The sequence below is a fragment of the Tachypleus tridentatus genome, chromosome 13 (assembly GCF_004210375.1).
Source record: "Tachypleus tridentatus isolate NWPU-2018 chromosome 13, ASM421037v1, whole genome shotgun sequence".
Taxonomy (NCBI): domain Eukaryota; kingdom Metazoa; phylum Arthropoda; class Merostomata; order Xiphosura; family Limulidae; genus Tachypleus; species Tachypleus tridentatus.
The window spans coordinates 248,881,640-248,909,466 of record NC_134837.1 but is presented as its reverse complement, the minus strand read 5'-3'; the positions used below and the strand labels follow the sequence as shown (position 1 = coordinate 248,909,466).

At 36.2% G+C, this 27,827-nt stretch overlaps 1 protein-coding gene and 1 long non-coding RNA gene across 2 annotated transcripts in view; both read left to right on the top strand.

Moving 5' to 3' along the window:
- Positions 1–27,827, top strand: part of LOC143237447 (uncharacterized) — a 184,049-nt gene that overhangs the window by 76,059 nt on the left and 80,163 nt on the right. The gene's annotated exons all lie outside the window — the stretch shown is intronic.
- LOC143239696 (uncharacterized) overlaps positions 22,450–27,827 on the top strand; it is a 6,507-nt gene continuing 1,129 nt past the window's right edge. The window contains exon 1 of the long non-coding RNA XR_013021315.1: positions 22,450–22,556. This is a non-coding gene — a long non-coding RNA (uncharacterized LOC143239696). The remainder of the gene's footprint in view (positions 22,557–27,827) is intronic.

Below are 27,827 nucleotides of genomic sequence, written 5' to 3'. Positions count from 1 at the left end.
AGAACGTAATCTTCTTGAGAAAGGAGTGAAGATAACACTGTACAGGAAACGTACAGAGGATCTGCTTGCATTATTCACCATGAAGATGACTTATGCTTTTGTAATGACATCACTGAACTTTTTGAGCAACTGGAAATACCATATGATAACACCAACTGGCGACTTTGCATAGATGCATCCAAGGACAGCATCAAAGCTGTTCTGCTACACAATGGTAACACTCTGCCTTCTGTTCCCATAGCTTATAGCACAACCATGAAAGAATCATATGAAAATCTGAAAGCAATTCTAACAAGCATACAGTATGATGACCATAACTGGCATATTTGTGCAGATTTCAAGGTTGTGGCCACGCTTACTGGCCTTCAGCTTGGCTATACTAAATTTTGCTGCTTCCTGTGCTTATGGAACTCCAGAGCAAGAACTGAGCATTATGTACGCAAGGATTGGCTGATCCGAGATGAAATTGAGCAAGGAAAACACAACATCATGCACAAACCACTTGTGAAAAGTGATAGAATTTTTTTACCACCTTTGCATATTAAACTTGGTTTGTTTAAACAATTTGTGAAAGCCTTGGACAAGGAATCCTCCACATTTGCATATCTTGCAGAGAAGTTCCATTCCCTGAGTCAAGCTAAAATTAAAGAAGGTATTTTCATAGTTCCCCCAATTCGAAAACTTGTACTTGATGAAACCTTCATCACACATCTCAAGAGAAAAGAGAAGCTTGCCTTTGAGTCATTCAAGAAAGTTTGTGATAACTTCCTGGGGAACCATCGTTCAGAAGACTATGTGCAAGTTGTGAATGATCTGCTGAGTCATTATCATGATATTGGATGTAACATGTCTCTAAAAGTTCATGTGCCCCACTCTCATTTGGATTTTTTTGCGGAAAACCTTGGTGATGTGAGTGATGAACATGGCGAGAGATTCCATCAGGATATTTCAGTGATGGAGCGACGATTTAAAGGAAAATGGAACCCTGGCATGTTGGCAGACTACTGCTGGGGTATAAAAAATGAAGATCACACTCCACACAAGAGGCTTAGAAGAACAAAAGTTGTTTAAACTGAGAGGTGTGTGTTTTTAATTCATGACCAATAAATGTTTTGTTATACCAACTAAATTTTTGTTTTGTTTTTTGTAACTTTCAGTATTTGCAATGTTGTGTTCAATACGCGATATTTTGCAGTATATTATAAAACATATGGTTCATGGTACAGGAAAACGGTGCCTAATCAGGAATAAAGGTCAGATTCAGAATCAGGACAAATTTTTGAAACAAGTCTTACTTAACTTGTACTTTTTTTGAACCTGAAATTTGTTGCACAGTGTTATTTATTATTTGTGTTCAAAGTAACTGCTTTTAAGTTTGATATAAAATAATATTATAGCTACGTTACATATATATTTTGTTGTTTTTAAATATTCTATGGGACTTGGATTATTTTGTATTCGAAGTTCCTTTTATTCCACGAATGTGCTCTAACGATATACACTGTAAATAAAGTTCATCAAACTGATCTCAATATATCACAATGTCGGAGGTTGTTGGATTATATATTATCGATTTATTCATTTTTTGAATGAATATCTTACGCTTTCCTTCGAGAAAGTTAGAAGCAGGTTTTTTAAAGTAAGTCATATGACAGATTTAGTTAAGTGAACTGGAAAGAGTCGTACGTAAAGTTTATAAGTCATTCACGCAGAAATATAGATTGTCGCGTAAAATTGGGTGTTGTTGGCTTAAGATGAGCAAAGAAAATAGACAGACAAAGAGAGAGTAGATGAAAAGTTACGAGAAATAATTTCTCCAAAGAAATGTTACACGCAAAGTTTATCGTCGTACAAATGGGAAGCTCAATGATTAATATAGGCCTAGCTGTTGATATATTAGAGTGAGATTAACGGTGTTGAGAAAGGTAAGAAAAATAACTTATTTCGTGAAAGACAATTCTAAAACAATTGAACTATCCTCAAGAGACATTGATAAATAGACAGATGATTCTTCAAAATATAACAAAATAAAAATGATGATTATGTAAATATAGGAAACAACCGTGGTAATTCGACGTTAAGATAAATGAACTATACTTCGATGGTTTCGATAATACTGGAGAAAAATACTTTGTCTTGTAAACTGTAATTCTAAAGTAAATGAGTAGGCCTAAGTGGAGATTCGACAAAATGAAGAGAACTAAACAGTAAAACATTTCGTGATGACGAAAAAAACCACTTGTAGAGAAAATTATATATTTTAAAATGGCTAGAATGAGTATAGAAAGCATTAGTAGAGGACCGTTCCTCTACAAGTCTTTACTTACTTATACCAGCCGTTTTTAAACATATACTAAACAATTTTTTGAACATACGTTTAACTAGTTCGTTATATAGATATTATACTGAAAAGAATCAGACTAAGTACTGTTCGTTGGTTTTTGAATTTATTGCTAACTAGTTAAAGACGCTTTTAACAGCTTATATATACAGTGAATAAATATATGGGTGTTGTTGAGCTAAGGATTATTTTACCATAAAATCTAACAAAAACTTATGCACTAAAGAATCGGGCAAGTTGGTATATACGAATATTAGATTAATAAAATGAAAAGTAGAATCACTTAATTTTTATTTGTATCAAAAAATATCTAGTTTTCTCACATCACAGTGTTTGTTAAGTTTCATAAACATATGATCATAAGGTATAGAGGATATTGTTTTTTGTTGTATATCTCTAAGACAATGAAATAGTTTATGAAAAAACTCAGACGAGAGACATTATACCACAAACACTCTTCAGACCAGAGACACTATCTCACAAAGACTCATCACCTCATCACAGGAGTAGCGGATGAACTATACTGTTGTTATAAATAACATTACAGAACTTAACTAGCACTGATTGTGTTTCATCATAGTTATCACCAATGTTTCTGAAATACTCCAACATATTTTACAGAAACATGTGTGCAATATAAAATATGCTTGAAAATTCTGTTGAAGGCTCAAAACGTACAAGAGCTTCTGTGCTACAACACTGGAATGCTTAGACTCTGAATGCTTGATTAAGTAATATACTTTATAGCGGATGAGTCTCAAATTTATTATGTTAAGCATTTTACGTATTACGATTTCAAATTTCAAAATTTTAATTTTAATTTAGAAGTTAATTGAATGTCGATTTGTATCCAATTACCAAGAAAATTGATACATATAATTTTATTTTTAACACAAATACATATATTATTGCATAAAGAACAATAACATTTTAATAACAGTTTTTACAAATAATTATTTGTGTACAATAGTTTTCCAAACTCATTAACAATACTGAGTTTCTATTTGGTTTGGAACTTAATATCTTATCGAAGGTTTACGATGAGCGAATTAATTTATGTTGATAACGGTACAGTTCAGTAAGCTATCTCTTAATGCTCACATGCGAGTCTTTTCACAGATGAAGATATATAACGTTCTCGTAAGAATGTTAACATCCGAGGTTAATTGACTGGAGTTAACCGATTTGTAGCGTTAAAAAGCTATAAACATTCCTGGTCAATGTTATCTGCACTTCTCTAATGATAAGCGTTAACCACAATCATAGCTTCCTAGATTTATAGTATATCCAATGCAGCAAACCAAGAATATTAAACTGACTCATCGCGTGTTTTGCAATTGATAAACCTTAAGACGAGGTTCTCCAAAGTTCGGTTCGCAACATAACTGGTATTTACATACACACAGTTCATTTTGTATTATTACAATCGAGAATGTTCTTAAAATTTGAAGAATAGTTTGGATTTTCTCAACTCATTTATGCCTAAAGGTTACATGGGCCTGGCATGGCCAAGCGCGTAAGGCGTGCGACTCGTAATCCGAGGGTCGCGGGTTCGCGCCCGCGTCGCGCTAAAATATGCTCGCCCTCCCAGCCGTGAGGGCGTATAATGTGACGGTCAATCCCACTCTTCGTTGGTAAAAGAGTAGCCCAAGAGTTGGCGGTGGGTGGTGATGACTAGCTGCCTTCCCTCTAGTCTTACACTGCTAAATTAGGGACGGCTAGCACAGATAGCCCTCGAGTAGCTTTGTGCGAAATTCCAAAACAAACAAACAAACAAATAGGTTACATGCATTTGTAAATCTTTTTTTAAACTAATACAAACATAGATATTAAAATAAGCGTACATTAGTAAATCGTTACACTGGACTGTGAATCTTATGGTTTGTCTTATATTTCAATAAGTAATAGATTAATAGGTCTCGTTTGGGATTTTGAATGCACCAATAAGAGCGACAGTTCAGTTGTTCAGTTACACCAGAATAGTTCAACAGATGGCAGTGTTGTCAATCATTTCAAAATTAATAATAACTTTTCACAGATAAAAAATTATAACAAACAACCAGAATGCAGAAACAACATATACCCACATTCCTGTAATATATACTGGGATGCTAGTGATAAACTGGTACAGCCATTCTTGTAATTCTAAAGTATTTGATAAGCTAGAAAGATGTATATATACGTATTTATGTGTTTGTTTCTCAATTTCAAAAACGATATATTTCCATGAATGAATCTATGAACAAACCTATAGGAAGTTAAAATACGAAATAAACGATACAACTTCTATATATTACTGCCTTCTAATAGGTGAAACCATGTAAAAATACTTTTGTAACTAAATATATGTCTGATGAACTTAAATTAAGATAGAATTCAAAGTGATTCAACCTTCAACAATGGATTCCGAGTCTCATACACCTCCTGGTATGTCAGTAGTAGGTTTTTAAGTATTTCAAACATTTGATTGTACTGGGCCACATCAGATAGTCCAGTGTAACTTTTCCACAAAATAAAAATAAAAATATCCTGTGTAAAAGAACATTCACCCTTATACTATCTTTTTTCCAGCACTAAACATTATTCTCTCAACAAACATAATGAACTGAATACAGAGAACAATTTAAAACTCTTGTTGTAGAGAATGATGAAAGATGGTTGTATTTTATCAGTAGAATTACCATTCAAGGAAAGTTAAATCACCAAAACAGTTTATTTACCACTACTGTGTCGTCACCTTCCAGGTTCATGCTTGTTATTATAACTTTAAACTAGAACACAATTACTTCCTTCAACCTTTTATTAATTTCCAATAATTTGGATAATATATATTGATTAATATACGATTTAGTGATTTCTTGATATACTACAAATAACATCTTTGTTTAGGATTAATCCGTATTTTTATAATCACTGAATTATCATATAGTTTAAATTGTTTATTGTCTAATATTAACACTAGTTTTTGTGTGTCGTAAAAATATTTATTTAAAGTAATATATAGTATTATTAAATACTTATTGTTAGTGAGGTTATTAGAAGGTTTTATACAACCAATTACAATGGTTCTAAACTAAGATAGATATTTGTATCGAATAATAGAAATAAAATTTGTTATTCACAGGACAAACAAACATATGTAAAGTCCCAACAATTGAAGCCTGCAAGACAGCTTTAGAACATTATATCCAAGACCCCAACCCATTGATACACATCCTCAGCAACCACTTAGCAACAAATATAAAATTCATTACCACTAAAACTAACTGTATGTTCAATAACTAAAACTATCTACAAATAAATCGCTTAACAATGGAGAATCCCGTGTCACCAGTTCTAGCCAACATTTTTATGATACACATTGAATCTCAAGCGATCAATTTAGCCTTACACCTACCACTATACTGGTACAGGTATGTTAATGATACAATTGCTGGATTCACATCTACAGAGCACACACTTAGTTTTTAACAATCACGTTAGTTTGATGCACCTCAAAATTATGTTCACCTGTGAATAAGAAAAAACTAATCAAATAGCATTTCTTAACCTCAAGATCACTAAAACTGATACACAATTCGAAACTGAAATCTACATAAAAATCACCCATACTGGATTATACATTCCCTAGGACTCAGCACATTAAACAAACGAATAACTCAACATATTAAGAAACCGTATAAACACATCCATAAGACTATACCACCTGATAAAATCAACAAAATAAAACAACACTTCATCAACATTAACAAATTTCCTCAAAAAACTGTAGAGAAAATGATACGCACACACAGACCAACAACAAACAAACAACAATAAATCCCAAGATACAACAAACTACAAAACCTTATACTGCTGTACACCATATGTTCCTGACATCAGCAAAAAAAAACCAACAGTTGAATAAAAACTTATGAGAAAACACAACATTCCAGTAAACACCAAATTTATTGAAAAACCAGAAACAAAACTAAAGCCCATACTATGTAAAAACTACACTCACAAACATAACACTAACATAATTTATAAAATTCAATGCAATAACTACCATGACTTTTCTATTGGAGAAACAAGCAGAAATACAGAAACCAGATTCAAAGAACAGAAGAAAAAAAAACACTTTCACATGTTTTTTGAATATTGCAAATATTCAATATTTGAAAATATTCAAATAAACACACTATAACCATAGAAAACTCCCAGATACTAAGTAGGTAAAACAAATATAAACAAAGGCAAAGTCAAAGAAGCCTTACTTATACAGCAATTAAAAACAAAATTAAACCAATAGAAAGGAATATCTTTATACCTATAGCAATTTGTAGCCTAATATCTAGCTGGAACGCCCCCTATAATCCCGTATTAATACAATAAATAATCCTCTGTTGTAATGTACTACATTACTGTAGAGTTGACAACAATTGTAATACAACAAGTAATCCTCAACTGTAATCCAGTTCAATATTAACTGAAATGGCATTCTATGTTCTCTAATTATCAGTAAATATGTTAATACCTACACCAGCAGTTCTGAGATACAAACATATGTGAAATTTCACGTTACCCTAGTTTTATCTATTTCTCCTACTGATGTTCAAATAATCTAACATGATTTATATGGTTCTGTACTTGCATTGATATATTCATATTTTACACTATTTAAAAATAATAAAAGGAAAGTATGATGCATCATGGATTATTTATATAGTTGTTTTTTTGATAAACGTGTGTTTTATAACATTTTATACAAACCAAACGATCTTGATGTAAAGGATAAAGTTTGGTGTATTTAGTGTGCAATATGATAAAGAATAACATGAAAATAACGAGTAAATGTCAAATAAGATGATAAATAAACAAATAATTAAACTAACAGTAAATACGTATGTACCAAGATATATATAATATATTCGTCTTAACTGATATGGCATTCGTGAACAAAACAAATTTGTTCAACTGTTTCTTGCCTAAAAAAGGTTTGGGTAACGAAGCTATTCTATAATCCACATCATTACTGTAATGTTCACAACAAGTGAATATGATCAGGTCCGACTGATTTACTTCCAGCTTGATGAAGAGCAAACTTGAGTTTTATCAGGGTTAAGGGGCGATTATAGTCATAGAGATGATCAGCCCAAAAGAAAAGAAGCGAATGCACTGCCCAAGTTTTGATGGCTAAAGAGGTAGGGGATAAAACAGAAATGCTAGATACCCTGTAAAACTTTCACCGAGTATTGGGGATGATCTGGACATCAGAAACTTTCTGGCCATTGGAAAGCAAGATCAAAAGTGGACAGAAGTATACTGACTATTGATCTTTCAAATCATGTCACATATGACTTTAGAACTAGTGTTAGAAAACATGCTGGTTGTGAATTTATAATCCAAAATCTCATCTGGCTATGACGTCTTATGTATTGAGCACGTGCGTAAATCTAATGAAAAGTGATTCAGTTAGAAATTGTAGGATATCTACGAAAGGTATCCCAAGACCGTTCTTGAGCTTTCCTTGCCATGTGGCTGGCAGGATTCCACCAAGGACGAAGTATAGCGTGAAAAATGTTTCAGGTTTAGGTAAAGATTGCGCAGCTGGTGTGACAATACGATCAGTAACTGCAACCACACAGTCGTTCATCAATGGCTTAGAGAAAAGCACAGAATCAAGTTCCGAGAGAGCAGTGAAATGGGCCAGATGGTCTGGTTCAACTTCCACCTGCACAAGCGGGTCAGATAGCATTGATCACGACCAGTCTCTCTCAACCTTTAAAGTAAATTGAGGAAAAGTGAAGAATACAGATCACTAGCAGTAAAAGATTAACAAGATCCATGAGAATAAGAATAAACATCTTTATTCAAGAGAGAAATGTTGTGATCCGTAAGTATACATTCTTATGTAGCACCCCTCCCATCAATATGAGCACCTCCCCAAAGGGATTATGTCCAACACAGTCTACCAGAAACCAATAAGATTTGATTGCTCATAGGTCTTTCCAAGAGACAAGTGAAAAGAACAAGCAATCATGGTATGACCCATGGAAATGCAAATGTCTAGAATCTCTAAGTCGAGTGTTAAAGACTGTGCACATACTGATTGGCCAGCAGCTTCAACTCTCTGTGCACACAACCTGTCATTTCTTTACAGAAACTGCTGAAGGGTGACTGTATCAGGAAGTTTTAAAAAATATTTCCTCTAACGAAAGACACAGGATGATGGCATCAGCCAGTGCCTTAATATAATTTAAATAAAATTAGAATCGTCGTCAATTCCACTATCATTTTCTCCATTTTCATTTACTTAGAGGATAATTGGTTGGAGAGACCTTCTATTTTCGACCATGTATTTTCTCTTTGCATTATTGAATAGAAAGAAGTCTCTTGACTTCCATGGAATCTCTCCTGGGTCGAGTGTGCTGATCTGTCATTGGAAGAAGATTCCAACGACTGAAGGCATTTACGAATAATCTTCCTGTATTTTGGGGCTGGAGAAGGAAATGAGCGTGGGGAGACGCTTGAACTCGGAACAAAATAAGGTGGGTCCGTGGATCTGTTGGAAGAAATGGTAGAGACAGAGATGGACATTAATGTTGACTCATCAGTTTTTTAAATGAGGAGAGCATCGAGAGACCTGTTTTCACTCTCATTTGAACAGTGGAATAGAGTGCAGAAGAATCCGCCTAAGATGAAGTGGTGGACAACAACTTTCGAGCCTCAGGGTAAGAAATGTTGTGAACTGTTTTTTTAAAAAGCTCTATATATCTTTTTCTTCGACAAATTTTGAGTATGAACGAAATAAAGCTGGGTGAAATTCACTACAGTTTACATAATGAGGATCTGTTTCATACTTGTAGATATCATGGTCCTTCCCACTGCAATGATCACATGTCAAGGAATCGCGGCATGATGTGTTTGAGTGACAGAACCCTTGACATTGGAAACTTCTTAGAGTGTTCAGAATATATGGCATTTCTTTGGAATTTGTTTTGATATTGACAGGTAGAAGTGATGTAAGCATCAAAATTACGACTTTTCATGGCATCATAATTTCGTCTTTGCAAGAGGAGATGTATCACTGCAGAAACTCCTTGGGTGGAGAAACCCACGAGAATCTCCGACTGCAGTCCCTCTCAAAAATAACTCCTTGTATCGAATTCAAAGTAGCGTGGAGAGTAACCTCAACTGGTATATCCCAATGACCTTTAATGCAATAGGAGTTCACCGTGTTTAAGACTGTATTTTACACCAAGATATCTCCAGAACGTAGTTTTTGACGTACTTTTGAAAGCCATTTTCAATAAATAGGGAAACATTTGCCCTAGGTATTTATCATACAAAGACTAATGTCAGAAAATGAGGTACAGGTGTTATAGATGTTGAAGACTGCTGCTCAGAATCTTGAAAAAGTGATCGTTTACTTATGTTCCGTTTTTCGCTATTTTAAAGTTTTTATTTAGAGAATTCATAGTAAAAAAACAAATGTTTTGTGTCCCACCGACCCAAACCCCTACAGAACCGTATGAGGAGACACACTGCAATGCCAAACAAGGATATTGGAGCAACAACAATGTTTCGTGAATACTCAAACATCAGCATCATACGTAATGTCGATTACACTTGTTGAGAACGTCCAAGACTACAATATAAAGAAGTCGTATGTAAATTAGTTGTAATGATGAAACAGTTAAGACAGATAGGATAAGTGAAGCTTACACTTCAATGAAATATGTTATTGATAGTGTTACAATATAAAGATATATTAGGTTCACCCTATCATTGTAAGTGATAAAGTTAACTGTGAAAAGGGTTAGAAAAACAAAATAAGTATTCATAAAGACTTTTAGATGGATAAGACTCATAATTTTCCATATTAAATAAAACTTACACAAATTTCATTTAATTATTTGTTAATTAATATATTACCCTTACTTACATTTACCTAACTATAGATCATTATCCAGACATAACTAGTCTGACAAAAGAATACCAACAATACTTATTAACCAAACAATACAAATACTTCCAGCTCTCTTTACTTTCTTCTAATACTAATATTAGCACAATGAATCATGACAAAAGAAAAGAAACGCGAAACGTACTGTGAAAAAATTATATATAAAACAACGTATACGTACTGTACATATATACATGTGGGAGTAAAAATGGTAATACAAATAAAAATAGTTTGGTACAAAATATATACAAAATAATAAGAAATAAAATCAATTACATATATATACAAACTAAAAACGTTATAATAATAACAACAAAGTACATATATATACAGAGTGAAAATAATAATAATAAGAAGAAAATTAATTAAATATACATAGAGAGTGAGTGTGTTTTTCTTTTAGCAAAGCCACAAAAGCTATCTCCTCAGCCCACCGAGGGGAATCGAACCCCTGATTTTAGCGTTGTAAATCCGGAGACATACCGCTGTACTAGCGTGGGGCCGTAGAGAGTGAAAAAATTAACATGAATGAAAATGATTGTCATACAAATGTATAGAAAATGAAAATAAGAGAAAGAATAATAAGAAACAAATACACTCATATATACAAAATAATAATAATAAAGGAAAACAAAACATACATATATAAGAACTACGAAAAGCGAGAGCTGAGTTTGGCGGCTCAGAACCCGAGCTAAATCCGACCCCCAACACAACAAACAACACATCCAAGGAAGAGAAATGTACCCCGGAGATCAGCCGCCCAAAGTCCGCCTCGAGACGGAGTTACAGCTTATACCTAGCCTTACCAAGTATCTTAAAGTATGACACTGGTGCCTGCTGGAAAACAACATTGTTCTGAAGAAGCAACATGACATAAAGACTGATAACGTATATTCGAAACAAAAGGTCAAATGGCTGGGAACAGGGACAGTCACGTGATATAAAAAATGGTCCTAGCCTAGAAGGGCGGGGACGGAAAAGGCGTCCCACCTTTTCTTAGATCTCCACCGAAGTCGAACATAGGACCAACCTGTACATAATAGACTTCACCTGAGAATGACACAAAGGTCACAACTGAGTTTTATAAACATTCCACAGGAACGTACGTTCCCTCATCGGAAAGATGTATGTACAACACACCAGTTGAAAACCTGGTGGTACCTATCAACATGACTTAGCACAACGTGGCTCCAAATAATGTCCCAAAGCACAGGAGAAGGGTGTTACTTGATCCTGGGGTTGGTTTCATAGGCCAGCGATCGGTAGAGGGAACGGGAGTCTTGTTGGGACATCACCTGATGTGGCACGACATCGCCGTATCGCCGCAGCAGCGTCCACATACCAGGAAAGAAGGTTAAAACACACTGGTGGTTGAAGGCTCAATGGAACATGAAAGAGCATGCGCTCCTTGGCAACCAAGAATCTAGTGAGTTTGCAAACGGGATTACCCTCCAAGAACAGATAGCAAAAGGTGGTAGACAGAAGAAGAAAGACACTGGGTTTCAGCACGAGATGCCCAGACTTCCCATGTAAGGCTATAGGATCACTGAAAGTCGAGACACAGCCTCAGGCCTGCCACCCCACAGGAAGATGAAGACATGGCAGTCAATAGGCCATGCAGTGCAGTCATCCAGAGGAAGAAAAGCCCCAAGGTACCAGACCAATGGCAGTATCCTCATCTTCACCACCCAACGACGATATCAGCCTGTGTGACCATGAACCTGTCCAATCCCAAGAAGAAGGGATCCTGCTCCCCGTGCTCGACAGGTGCATAGACATTGACAAGCCGAATCTTACGACCCCCAGTTACAACATCAACGTACACCACCTGTCCCTCAGCATCACTATGTGACGTGAGGATGGTCCCAAGAAAATGCGGGTGGAAAAGGATCCCCACCCCACGCGAATGTATAGTGACAAACGACCAGAAGGCACGAACAGGGTGTCGGGAGGAGAAAGAGAAGTGGTCCCTCCGAGAGACAAAATGGGTCTTCTGCAAGAAAATCACGTCAACTGCAAAGGGGTTGAACAGGGAGAACGCTTAGAATTGCTTAGCAATGCTACGCATCCCCAGATGTTCAAAGTGATGCAGGAAAAAAGCATCAACCAATCAGAGGGAATGACTTAGTGATGCTGTTGCTTTGATGATGAAAGCGGAGGCAGGGGAGCATGTGGCCTCTTGAGGCTACCTGACCCTGCACCTCCCCACTGTCCTCAGTCAACCCAGAGAGACAGGGAAGAGTGGGGAAGTACAAGAGACTCGGGAACGGGCCTGGTGATCGCAGCTCATCCAGAGTCGAGGTTGGTGCCATAGGGAGGGAGCTGGCACGTCTGCAGATACGAAGGCCGTTGCCGAGGGCCCCTTGGGGTCCCCAGCTGCAGCATCACCAGCAGCAGGAGCCAGGGGCTTCTCAGGGTCCCTCCCCAACACTTACAGAGGTGGGTGGATATTGGGCACCCACACTGCCCCTATTACCCACTCCACCTGACAGGAAGGCCTGAGCCCCCACAAAGCCTGGCGACGCCACAGAACCCCCACAGGGTCCCTGTCCAGACCCGGGCCTGAAGGAGGGGCCGAAGCCTCCTCAGAGGCCCCCTACACCCCAACAGGACCAGGAGCACCACCCACACTACCCGAGGACCCAGACACCTTAAACTGGGTGGTCGGGACCTGACCTTCCTCAAAAGACCCTGCCACGGCCTCCCTGGACGCTACAGTCTCGGGGCCACAGGTGCCCCCTCAGGGACCCCACCCACAGGCACTGTAGTTGTCGCTGCTGCCTCTTCCCATTTCGCTCTGGTCTTACGGGGCTTACGTGTCGGTGGCAGCTGAGCAACCACCAAGGTATATATGTAGTCACATGCCTTGGCCACTGAGAGGGCGCATGGCCACCACCACACATTGCGCACTTAACGGTGCAGGCACTGTCCTCATGTCCGAAAGTCTGACATAACCCACACTGCCTGTCAGGCAGTCAGCCACCAAATGGCCCTCTGTGCCACAACGGCAACAGAGGCGACACATACCCAGGTAATTACATGTTACCCATGCCCCTGCACCCTAAGAAAGTTTGGGACTGGCATCTGCATGTCCATACACACCCGTCAGGTTCCCGTACACACCTGAGGACTCGACTGCTGCACCTCAAACTCTATTTTCCTGATAGTCCCATACGCCATCAACACGTCCTCGACGACGTCATGGGGCATTTCAAATAGGGCCGACTGGAGGGTTATCCACCTAATATTCACTCTGGCCGGTTCCATGGAAACACGCTGGTCCCACAAGGGAAAGTCCTTCTGGTCCAGCAAGCGACGGGCGTGGGCGGCCGACGCAAACGTCGCCACATACCACCCATTTTCAAAATGTTGCAAACATTCGTTGTTCAAGGCGTCAATGATCGCCGATGTTAGCGAGGCCTCGGGCAACACAAAGCGGACAGATCGCGGCCGAACAGAGTAAGGCCGGAGGGCCGAAGCCGTACCGTCCTACGAGTTCACATACACACACACACACACCCGAAACCAGCACAGCAAAGAACGACACGCTAATCCACGCAAAATCCCAGAGCGAGGAAGTGGCGCGAGCGAGCACTTCGACGGGGAAGGAACGCTCCAAGTTAAATGTCTGAGGTTTAAATAGGGTAAGCCTCGTTCAAAATGCTGAGCAACGATCTTCTAATTATGTGTACCTGGTGTGATACACCTGTGTGTGAGTTGAGCCATTTTAAGTGGGAATAAATGTGAGGGTGTCCTAACTTTTTCCACAATTAGAACATGCATTTTTGTAGAATTACCTTTACCGAAGATCTTGAAAGGTCTTTCTTCAGTTTTAATTGTTTTGTTATATTCCGATAATCTCTCAGTATTGTAAATATTGAGATTAAATATCTATATATCCAAAAATGTTACAAAAATACACAGGCTCTCATAGGGTATCCTAACTTTTTCACATGATTGTATAATTTTCCTACAGTTGGGTTTCTTGTCATCACGAAATGTTTTACTGTTTAGTTCTCTTCATTTTATCAAATCTCCACTTAGGCCTACTCGTTCACTTTAGAATTTCAGTTGGCAAGCCAAAGTTTGCTCCACTAGTATCGAAACCATTGAAGTATAGTTCAGTTATTTTAACGTCGAATTACCAAGGTTGTTTCCTATTTTACATAATCATGTTTTCTTTTTGTAATCTGAAGAATCATCTCTCTATTTATTGAGGTGCAACTGCATTAGAATTGTCTTTTTATGAAATAAGTTATTTTTCTTACATTTTTCAACACCGTTAATCTCATTCTAATATATCAACAGCTAGGCCTATATTAAACCTTAAGCCTCCCATTTCTAAGATGATTAACTTTACGTGTAACTTTTCTTTGGAGAACTATTTTCACGCGAAAATCTATATTTCTGCGTGAATGACTTATAAACTTAACGTGCGACTATTTCCAGTTCACGTAAATGAATTTGTCCCACGACTTACTTTATAAAACTGCTTCTAACTTTCTCGAAGGGAGGCGTAAGATATTCATTCATAAAACATTCTACATTAAACAGTCTCCCAAATTATGATATATTGAGATCAGTTAGATGAACTTTATTTACAATGTATATCGTAAGAGCACACTTATTGAATATAAAATAATTTAAGTGCCATAGAATATTTTAAAAACAACAAAATATATATGTAACGTAGCTATAATATTATTTTATATCAAACTTAAAAGCAGTTACTTTGAACACAAATAATAAATAAATAATAGTTCTGCAAGTTTAACAAGTAACAATTAGATTAATGTTTATCTTTACAAAGTAGCAACACAATTACGTACAATTTTTTTGGGAAAAGTATGTTATTATATACAGTAATTTTATAACTACCATTGTAAAAATTGAAGAAGTAACATTAACTGCGCAGTTTATGCCAAAATAAACTGTTTGTTTGTTCTGAATTTCGCACAAAGCTACTCGAGGGCTATCTGTGCTAGCCGTCCCTAATTTAGCAGTGTAAGACTAGAGGGAAGGCAGCTAGTTATCACCACCCACCGCCAACTCTTGGGCTACTCTTTACCAACGAATAGTGGGATTGACCGTCACATTATACGCCCATATTACGCGTTTGGCCATGCCAGGCCCAAAATAAACTGACATATGTTGATACACAAAATTAAAAAATAAAAATATATATAAAAATGAATTAGATCTGTACTATTTTATAGAAATAAATAAATAAATACAAAAATATTTAATTCTTCAAACACAAAGGTTAAATAAACAAATTAAATGTTATAATTCACGTGGAAGAAGCTATAATAAAATCAAAGCGATGTTAAATATAGAAGGTCCTGGCTAGTTGATCATAAATGTAAATCTTTAGATTTAAATTAAATTCGGGATGTCTTCATATTGATACATGTGGTTAAAACACCAGTTCTCGTTTTGTAACATTCGTGCTCTGTTTTAAATATACGAACATATATTTATAGCTTTGACGCTATTATATCGCGAGGGAGTTTGAAAGACGCGGATCGGAGTGTTGTCTATTTTATATTCTGTCTGACCGGTTCCACAGGGACTACTGAAGATTAAGTTACCGCTACTGCATAGAGTTTGTGCAATACCAAATGATATAACGTCACCATTTGACGTTCATTACCAAAGTGTGGGAGACATTCCATACCTATTTACCTCAATAATTCATATACCGAATCAATGACTGCCATTGTTAAAGAGTTCGGCGGTACAATAAAACTGACTGAAAGCTGCCGGGTTGTGTAGGAGCGAGTGGTAGTGGCCATAACGACCATTCTGAAGTCTACTGAGTTAACACTATTAAAGTAATTTCCGCCACAGAAAAAATATAAATTTAGTATTAAAAAACAACTTACCAAATTCCTCGCACACAGAAAAAGGAGACTTGTTTTTATAACCACACCGACTAGCAGTAACACTAACTTAACAAAATAAGTACACACACACCTCTTGGTTCTTACATCTTACCTTTCGAAATCAAATCATCTGGAAATATTCATGTATGTATTAAACCCCTTACAAAGTAACTGTCTGGTTCTGACATCAATAATATTAAAAGTAATTTTGTTTATTTGTTTGTTTTTAATTTCGCACAAAGCTACTCAAGGGCTATCTTTGCTCGCCGTCCCTAATTTAGCAGTGTAAGACTAGAGGAAAGGCAGCTAGTCATCACCACCTACCGCTAACTCTTGGGCTACTTTTTTACCAACGAATAGTAGGATTGACCGTCACATTATAACACTCCAACGGCTGAAAGGGCGAGCATGTTTAGCGCGACGGGGATGCGAACCCACGACCCTCAGATTACGAGTAGCACGCCTTAACACGCTTGGCCATGTGTCTAAAGTAATACGGTAAAACTAATTTAATTCTGGTGTCGTTCGGTTTATTAAAATACTTTCGTACTATTTAAGTATAGCTCTTCAGTATTCTGGTCAAGAATTGCAAAAGATTTGGAGATATTATTAAACAAAGATAATATCTTAACATGGTGAAGGTTAGCATAAAACAATAAGAATAACAAAATTAATTAGGTTTATTGTACGTAAATTACACAGTTAATGTTTCTCATTAAGTTAACATCATACTAATTTACATATTAAACAGAAAAAAAACAACATTGTATCATATTTTACAGTTTTGAAGACGTCAAGAAAAATGTTTATTATCTTTCTTTGCTAATATGTCAGGTCATCCCAAAAATATTGTCCGAAAATTTAATACAGAAAGTGCATCATCATTTGTATCTTTGTATAAGGCTTTAATAACTAAAATATGTAATGGGACATGTATAAAAACGTGTGACAAATAAAACAAAGTAACCCAACCTCACTTTTTCAGATCAGTAATCAAATGAACCCTTATGAATATTGATGTGTCTAAGAAGCACATTAGGTACATAATGTTTTATGAGTTAAAAAATAGCAATAGTGCAGCAGAAAATACATTAAACATTCAAGGTGTTTATGGTGCGAAGTCTTTCAATAAAAAAAAAGTTGAAGGTTTTTTTGGAGGTTTCAATGATTTGACAGAAGCCAACCTAATAGCAAAGAGAACCTTTGCACTTCTCTGCACTCTAGTGAACGTAACTCACCTTTTTTGGACAGACTAGTGACTGAAGATGAAAAATAGATATTATATAAAAATGTTAAGCGCTGCTCACAATGGCTCAGTGCAAGTAAACTGGCTATAGCAGAGCCCAAAATGGACCTCCACCCTAAAAAAAGTTTTGTTAAGCACTTGGTGGGATATTGTTGGTGTGATAAACTTTGAGTTGCTGCCACTCAATGTAACAATTACACCAGACTGCTATTCTCAACTTTTATAGCGCTTCCATTTTGCACTGAAAGAAAAGAGGCCTGCTTTGATTAATGGTTAAGATGTTGTGTTACACCAGGGTAATGCACGGCCCCATACAGGAAGAATCACATCTGCAAAGATTGAAGAGTTAGACTAGGAAAAACTTCCACATCCTTTTTATTCTCCAGACCTGGCCTCATCTGATTATCATGTATTCCGAAGTTTGCAGAGCTATCTTGATGGAAAAGAGATTGGAACATATAATGATATCAAACTACCACCTCTACATTCTTTTCCTCCAAACCTCAAGAATTTTATAGAAGTGACATTCAGAAGCTTGTGAAACGTTGGTAGGAAGTAATTAATAGTAATGGAACATACAATGGAACATACAAGTAATTGTGTGGATGTAACGAGCTTGGAAGAGAAATATCGTTTAAAGTTGTTTTTCTATCATAACAATAAGGACAGAACATGCACGTATTGTGACTTCATGGTTGTATCTTTTTTACATCCTCAACCACATGTAAGTTTTTACCATATCATTGTTCAGATGTGTGAATTCACTGATGAATCTGTGGTATGGTGCTCTACGTTCTGACTGTTCATGGTATCTAAAAATACAAACAAAAAAGTTTATTCCTATAGAAAAACAGTGAATTGTTTCTAATAAGCCCGTCTTGAAATATACTAGATAAATATTTTATTTATCTTGTTTCATACAAACACCATCTAAACTATAATTATGAAATCAAACCTACAATAACAACGTAAGATTTTCATTTAAGAAATTCATTTTCTTATTTCTTCTAATTTATTTATTTACTGTTTTTAGCATTTTTTTTTACATTTCCTTACATTAAATTTATTGCAAACACTAAAATATGTTGAAGCTATAAAAACGGAATAGTTCATCACAAACTATCTAATAAATTATATTAGATCCAGACTCTCAACAACCAGAGGTGCAAGTTACACTCATCAATGGACTGTTAATTGTCAGTGAATTCTACTGAGAAATTGTATCCTGATTATGAAGTGGAAAATCTGGACTGCACTTTGGGAATAATGTGTATTACTTACTCAACTTTACAAAATATATTATTATCATAATAAGAACAAATAAAAAACAACTCTCACGTCGATAATGATTGGCTTTGACCAATTACAGAAAGAAACGAAACATTCACTTAGAGGAAGTAAAAAGCTAGTTTTAACGTTTGTGTTAACCCAAAGTTATAAAATGAGTTATATAGAACTTGTTCATAGTGGGGATCAGTCCCCCCTCTTTGATATACAAGTTATGAAGAGTATTGATGAATCAGTGAATAGAAAAGTTAACAAAAGAATAGCCACACAAATATATTTCCGACTTTCACCAATAGGGTTTTTTAAAGTCTATAATAAATACAATATTCATAGAACTACAGGTTAATCAAATTAAAAATTATAAAGCTACAAATTATAATGCAAATTTACACCAGAAATAAACTTAAAAATGTAATCTATAAAGTAGATATGTTGTATTTTCTTCTAGTTTCCTGTAAAGTGGACATTAGTTTCTCTTATTCAAGACTTCTAAGCAAATATTTGGTCAGATAATGAAATCAATACTGTTAAGCGTCTAATAATTAGATGTCATACACTGAAACACCTGTTTGATGGTCATGTTATAGACGTAGTTCCACCACAGTTAAACATTTCACAATATCAAATATTTTTGGTGATAATTAAGTTATCTGTACTTTAATCATTGTTCTTGATGTCTTCTGATTATTTTTCAATAATATTGTCATAATCACATGTCGTAAAACATGTGCATTGTTTCAAGACCTAACTACATGGTTGATACATTCAAATCTTGCTTTCATATTTTACTTACAGGCACCAGTTTTGGTAATGTTAAGAATATAATACTTTAATGTATTCTTAAGACTAACCAGCAGAAACCATTACAAAAATGATATTTTGATCCAAGGAAGAAGACACCTCTAGATTTCTTAGCAGCATCAGAACGTTCATTCGTGGTTACTGGAATCTTGACTTGTGAAGACTACGCTGTCCACCAAACCATCTTAAATCATGTGCTTAGTCCAACAATCTGCTGTTTAGTGCAGTACATTTTAAAGCCATACAGTTTGTTAAAACATTGTGTAACTAAATGACCTTTTATATTTGTGAAGTTTATCTGAATCTATTCAGTGATTACTGTTAGGTGTTCTAGGGCTCGTCATGTTGTTTCATTTTAAACAGCTCAATGACAGATTAGGTTTAGAGAACATAGTAGGAAAAGTGGGAACACTGGACAATGTGATTTCTGTAATACACAAGCGATTATCCAAGAAGAAAGTAAAAGCCTTGCACGGATTATCACTTACATTCATTTCGAACTTTTGTTTAGGTGCAGATAATTTTTATAATTTTTTACAAAAACAAAACTATACCAACTTGTACCAGCAATGATTGAGCAGTTCTATTATCATGTAAAACATGTATTAGTATGGTACTAGTAAGGTTATTAGTGTGGTATTAGTATGGTATAAGTAGTGTTATTTGTCACAGAACATAAAAGACACAAAACTGTCCAAATTCTCCCTAACTACATCAGTCTTTGTATATGTGACCAAATCAACAACATTAGGTGATCTGGTGAAACTACGTCCATGTGTGGACACAAATACTGGGCGTTACCTGCGTTTCTTTTCTGTTCTTCAAAGTACCACTATCGGACATAACACGACCAGGGTTCGTTCTAAATGTTTAAATAAAGAGAAACACCTAAACCAATGATTCTAATAAAAACCAGAGGAAGTGGCAGTCCTCTTTTTATAAACAGAAATGAGAACAGTTGGTCTGTTTGTATAAGTACAAATCTGGACACTAGAGGACTCAAACCCCAAACTTTAGTTTTTTAAGATCTCGCACTTTTTTGTGATAAACTGGAAAGTGTGTGGGGGAGTGATCCAGCTAAGGAGACGTTTTCATATTAAAGTGTTCAATGACACGTCCACCAATATTTAATACAGCCGATAAAGTCAACAGCTTGAAATTACAAAAATTTAGTGGTCTGAGTATAATCCGGCATGGCCATATGGGTTCAACTCGTAATCTGTGGATCACGGGTTCGAATCCCGGCCGCACCGAACATGGTCGCCCTTTCAGCTGTGAGAACGTTATTATGTGATGATCCATTCCACTATTCGTTGGTAAGAGAGTAGCCCAAGAGTTAGCGGTGGGTGGTGATGACTAGCTGCCATTCCTCTAGTGTTACACTGCAAAATTAGGACGACTAGCGCAGATAGCCCTCAAGTAGCTTTGTGCGAAATTCAAAGAAACAAACTGGTATGAGTAAAGAAAATCAAAGAATGATTTTAATAAACCAGTTACATTATATATAAACCAGCTTTATGCATCAAATATTTATGTCATTAACAATAGAGCTTTTCTTACATCATGGACTATCCTTATGTAATCAATTGATTGGATCTTGGTAGCTGGATTATCATTAATAAATTAAATTATAAATCTGCGTGAGATTTTTAACACTTTATTAACATCACATGACACTTACATAGTAACTGTTAATTTTGTGTATTAGTTATTACATTGTGTTTTTGGTTTGTTTGTATTGAAATCCGATTTTTAGCGTTTAGAGCCTACAATCTTATCACCGATGAGGTTGACATGAGGTGTTAGTATTATATTTAGGTTTAAACACCAGAAATTGTAAAAATATTAGAAACCGATATGCGTAAAATGTGTAGTTACGTGTGTTTTTATCACCAATAGTAGACATTACAGTGAACTAGTATTAAACTATATTTTGCAAGTTCAGACCTGTTATATGAAATATTTAGACATGTTACTGTTTATTGTAATTAGGACATGTTTGTTCATCATGATTGGCTAGAAATAACACACGGTACGTTGTTGTTCATTTTGCACACGAATCGTTAACACGATTCAAATAAAAACTTCAACCACAGCAAATTGAGACGGGAATTATAGTTAGAAAGGGAGGTGGTAACATTTTACAGTTATTAATAATGACAGATGCAGTGTGTAAATGTGGAGGTAGGTTGTTATTTCTTTTATGTTATGGTAGATGTACATCTAAAGTATTTGGTAATGAGGTTGTATTAAGTAGTATTACAGAGAAGTAGTGAGAGCTGAAAGTATATATGGAATTTGATTTGATTAATAAATGTTGTTGATTTTATATCAGTTTGCTTCAGATAATAAGTTTTTGAAGTGTTTTAAGTATATGAGGTAAGAGTAATGTAATAATTAACAAATAGGTGAAGTTTATTTAAAGGTATTTATTATATAGCAACGGTTATCAATTTTAATATGAAAGTTTGGATATAAATAGGCTTTTTAAGTGTTTTCTATAACCCCTTTTTCACAGTTAACTCGGTCACTTACAATGAGGGTGGCCCTGATATATCTATTTGAAACACTAGCAATAATATTTTATTGTAACTTAAATTACACTAACAATTAGTTTTGACTGAACACTAAAACATAATTAGAAAACTTTTAAACGACACTTTCAACTTCCCAAAATATTTATTAATGTTTTATTTATTACATGAAACGCATTTCAAACCTTAATTTTTGTAAGAAGTGCAGAATATAAGGCTGTAATAATTATTTGGCGAGTTCAGGATAATATCTATTTAATATACTGCATATTAACACCTGTTTTTACATATGTATTACTATTAAACGTTTCATTTAAATGACCTACTTTTAGTACTAGAACTAAAAGAAATGAAACGTTCGTACACTTCTCAAGCCACACTTGTCATTCTTTTCCTTGAAGATCAAATCTGCACGTGTATCAAAAGAGTGCACGTGTGCAAGGAAGACTGATGTAAATGCACCACGTGCAACAAAAAAAACTTGAAACTGAAAGAAGTTGCAAGTGTAAAGGTAGGAAAGGTTTCAGATATTCTGACAGTTATTTGTATCATTTACCTGACTAGCAAAAGTTATTCATATTACAATACTTATGGTTTATAATCTTTTTAATGTTCTGTTGGGTTTTTAATTTCTTTGTTTTTTAAATGTTGCGACTAGTTTTACCTCTAAAAATGGTAAACCCCCTTACCTTGTGTACGTCCACTAAATGTTTATTCTACTCGACAAGAACAAACCAATTTCAATTCTCGGAGCTATCGGTTACTAACAGCTACCGATGTTAAAATAAACTAACTCTCTATTTAAAACTATTAAATAACTGTAACAACAATGTAAAATTTCAACCAATCATTGCAACAACAATAATAGAGGAACACTCTTTAAAAATAAGCCAACCATGCGTCCCAGTTTGAGGGGTCTGTCCCGATGTCCGGTCGAGTTTACTAATTTGACACAATTTTCTCGGGGTATTCCGATATTTGATCAAAAGGCATATCCTCCAAAAAGAACGAATGTAAAATGTTAATCCGCATACAGACCTGACTTGTTTTTCACAAAAGTTTTACTTAATGTCTAGAGAAAGCAATAGTGCTGGAACATGGAAATTGTCAAACGTATTATACAAAATGCAGATAACTTGTACGGTACATGTTGAAGTAATGGCCGCTGCAGAAGTGGTGAATGTTACCATATGGAAAGCTTTCTTTTCTTGAAGTGTTTTTTGCTCCGTAATGTCTTTTACTACAGTATTTGTTACACACGTTGAATTATTTTCTTTTTAATTTATAAATTATCTTCATGACGTCCGGAGCTACTAAAATAAAGCTCCTTCAACAATGAATTTTATAAGAAAAAACCAAGTGTATTAAAACGTTATTGCAAGGAAAACAAATGTAGGTGTTTGCAGTGTTTATCTTGGTTCTTTATTTCACATGATGGTCTCTCGGCAAAAACTGCTAAACATGTAGCTAGTCTGAGTCGCAACCCAATGTTCACGAGTTAATGTGTTCTTTAAAAACAAAACTACCTAAACAGACTGCTTCTTTGGTAACTATTGAACCTCTGGTTAACAGTGCTATCCATAACATCAGCTTTAACACAGATGCCTGCTCTTCCAAATTTATTCAGTTTATTTGAACCAAACATTCATTCTCTCAAACTGAGAACGACGATTATTTTGAATGCAATCCTTTCTCCTTCACAAGAGAAATTAATCAGATTTAATGTAGGTTTAATTCTTTTCACTTACAGTGGATGCTTCAACCCGGTGAGATGCCAATTATACGTGTCATGATGCAATATTCCTTCCCAGAGGAAAAAGTGATAGTAAGTCTTCTATACTGCCAGTCGATTGCTTGAGTGACATCAGTAATATTGACAAATAGCGTGGTGTCCACTTTAAATCAAACCGACATGATTCGTCAAACGTTTTTGTTATTGTGGTGACAACTACGTTCGAAGCTTTGGAGGTGTAAACATCCACCATTTTTGCTTTCAATTCCTGTAGACAGGCGACATCAGGTCCCCCTTTAAGCCAATTGGCTGGTCCACTAAGGCTACGGTGAACTTGGTACAAGTGTTGGATATCCTCGACAGGTGTTATGGACACTTTATATGATGCTGGTGTTTGGATATAGTGCTTACGAAATTGGCGTTGTTAAAATGACCTTATTTAACATTCTAGTGTCCTCTCGTAGGGCTCCATAGTGGGTGGGGTAAGTGGGCACCAAAATTTTCCTTTTTTATCATAAATCTTCCAAATACCATCTTTAAAGAAAGTGGTATAAAACAGTACACAGGTAAACGACCACGTCTTGAAGTTTCTGAGCAGCAATCTTCAACATCTGTACCACCTGTTGTACCTCATTTTCTTATCCTACATTCTCTTTCAGACAAACTATTAAGGTAAGTCTCCCTTTTATATCCAAAAACGACTGAAGAGACACGCTCGCTCTCAAGTCAGTAAAAATAAGCCTTCGATCTAGTGACATATTAGTGAAAACATGCACAACACAGTGAACTCCTTTTGCATTCAAAGGCATTTGAGGATTTACCTATTGAGGTTACACCTCGTGGTACATTGAATTCATAACGAGAAGTTATAGTTGAGAAGAGTTTGAAGAACATCCCAGAGTCAGATTCTCGCTGGTTTCTCCACTCGAGGAGTTTCAGTAGTGAGGTGAATCTCCACTCGCAAAGATGGAATTATGATGCTCACCAATATTCTCTTACTGATATTTACATCACCACGTTCACCTGGCGCCATAAAGGCAGGCTATCTTAATTGTGAAGTACGGCCATACATTCCAAACCCTCAAATGTTTCCAGTGTTTAAGGTTCAGTCATTCAAAGACGTCGTGTCGTGAATGTTCCCTAACATGGGCTCGTTGTGTTGCCAGGACTCGTGATGCCTATGAGCATGAAACGGATCCTCATTGCCTCAGTTGCAATGGTTCTCACTCGTCTTACTTTCGTTGTTGCTTTAAATGGCTAGAATAGATGCAACGTTTAAAAACGATTCCTAACATTACTTATCCTGAGGCTCAAAATTTCCTGTCCATCACCTCCTCTCGGACGTATGCTGCTGCACTTCGTTCCACAACTATAGTGGGAGTGCAGACAGATCTGTCTCCAAAAGAATCGTTCTGAACAAAAAAAAAATAACCTCTTGATCTCTATGGTTAAAAGTTGAATTAACTTCAACACCCTTAACATGCATTCCAAACCCCAAGATCCACATCTTTTAGTTCTGGGTACAGGTATTCCCTAGGATGCATCTTCCCCTTAAGATATAAAGTAATCATTCGCTCACGTCATGAATCATTAAAATCTCCTTCCAACAGAAAAACCTAGTCGATCCAGGGCAGGATCCATAGAGGTCTACATACCTCCCTCGAATAAGGATAGTAAGGAAACAAACGTGGTCATAAACAGAAGGGTTCTCCACCTAATTCGCCTACCCGTCATTAAAAATGGCCACCTTGATACAATGGAACTGTATCTTTACGTTCTAATCTGAATTACATCAAAACACTAAGTGCTTCCTACCATCCTGTTTGTCTCCTTACAGGAAACATTTCTTAATCCTGCCGCCGTTAGTCACCTTTCGGCAATTTTCTTTAGATAAAAAACAGCCTGTGTGATGTACGAATGCATGGAGGGATGGCATTATGTATTGAACAATGTTTCCTTAGTTCATAACATCACTATGTTCTCTCTACCTGTCGCCTGAAGAGACCTAGGATCAATCATACCTTTATGCTATCATTGAAGAGCTCCTGTCTCCCTTTTAATCCCAGACTGTAATGGACAGCATCGGCTCTGGGGAAGTACTGATATTAATAAGAGTGCTCTCTGACTGCAACCTTTCTCTTTCAATCCTAATTTTATTTTCCTGCACCTAATCAGTCCTTTACTACTATAGATCTTTCAATTTGCTTCCATTCATTACTTTCTCACTTCTCGTTGAGTGTTTACAATAACCAAGGAAGCAGAAACTATTTACCTATAATTTTGAGAGAATAACTGGTCGATGCCCTGCGTGCCCAAGTGGAAGCTGGATCATGCCTTCTTGCACTGCTCTCACAACTTGATCGATGCTGCCATCGTCTGTAGGCCATCAATTGACGAATGTGTGGCAGCAGTAAATGGCTGTATTATACAAGCAGCTGCTAAATTTATTCCTAAAACCTAGACACATTTTCAATATGTTCTCTTCCGTGGTAGAATCCTGGCTATCGCGTGACACGGATGGCTCAAAAAACGAGCCTGAGATATTTTCCATAGATATCCTACTCTCGAACCATATCGCTTTCCAGTAGGCCCGTGCACTTACCCAGTGGGTAAGAAGTCAATGCTAGAAAGAGTATTGGATTCAGTTCATAACTGGCATATCTTATACCACCAGTTCCAGTGTCAAGAGACAATCAGTAGATTATTGAACAATATCCCTCTCGATCTTGCTCTCTAACTGAGTAGCTGCGGAGCATCGCCCATACTCTAGGTGAAAGCTTTTGCTGGATATCTAGCACTCCTGCTTCTTTCACCTTCTTGGCCATCAAGAATCGGGAAGAGCGATCACCTCTTTCCTATCGAGCTGATTGTCTTTGACTACAATCGTCCCTCTTGCACTGGTGGAACTCAAACTGGCAGTATATCGTTTGGACTTGATATACACTAACATGCTGCACCATTTATCTCCTACTTCTCTTGGTATTCTTCTGATTGTTTTTAACTTGATCTGGCAGTAGAATGTTATGCATATCGCCAGGCTATTGTCCTACCTCCCTCGAAGACTGGGAAGGAAACCATGATTCCTTGAATCCAGTTACTTGAATCCAAACGTCCAGTTACTTTGACGAATTGTCTCTGAAACCTTTATAGGGGGGTTATTGTTCGTCTTTAGTGGTTCCTCAGAATCAATCTACCTCCACCCACTGAGTTCCAACAAGAGTGCTCCACCATGGACCACATGATTAGACTTAAAAATCAGAGAAGTATTTGTCAAATAACAATATCAGTGTCACACTTCAATATAAAGATTGAGGCCGTCACTAAACTCTTGTTGCTAACAGCCTCTGTCTATGATTTTCACATCTCCTATCACTCTTCAAACATGAGGTCGATTGAGGGCAGCCTGTATTGGACGACAGCAAACGGCTTTAACTTTCTCTCTAAAACCGTTTGCATGCACGTTTGCTCCAATCAACGTTAGTTATCTATTTGAAGATGTTCAAGCTGAATCCCTCTGGGGATCAAAATCTGAAACAAAAGGAATAGGTTGTGAATAAAAATGGGAAGAACTTCCAACAATTACGACGCACTTGTTAAGAATATGTTCAGTGACAATGAATAGCACTTGATCTCAATATTTAATGAATAAATCTACAGTTAAAGGACCGTTGGATTATAAACTCTGGTTTCTTCGGTTGCACTGAGTTCTTTGGATAAAAATAAACTAAGGTGTCTTTAAAACGTTCATTCAAGTAAATGACTTAAATGGTCACAAGAGTTCAATGCAAACTTACACCATTGTTATTTCACCAATTTGTTTCCTACTCCCTCTAGAAATAACTACCAGGAATATCTTTGAATTGTATAGATCTAAATATTCATATGTAGCTTCTTAACTGTTTAACGATACTGCTTAAATGGCCTTTGATACCATTTCGTACTTAAACCTAGTGTTAATAAAGTAGCTTGAATTCATAACTTGTTAAATGCTCATTAGTTACCTATTTTGTAATAACTTTTTATATGAAACTACAATCCATGAAACTAGAA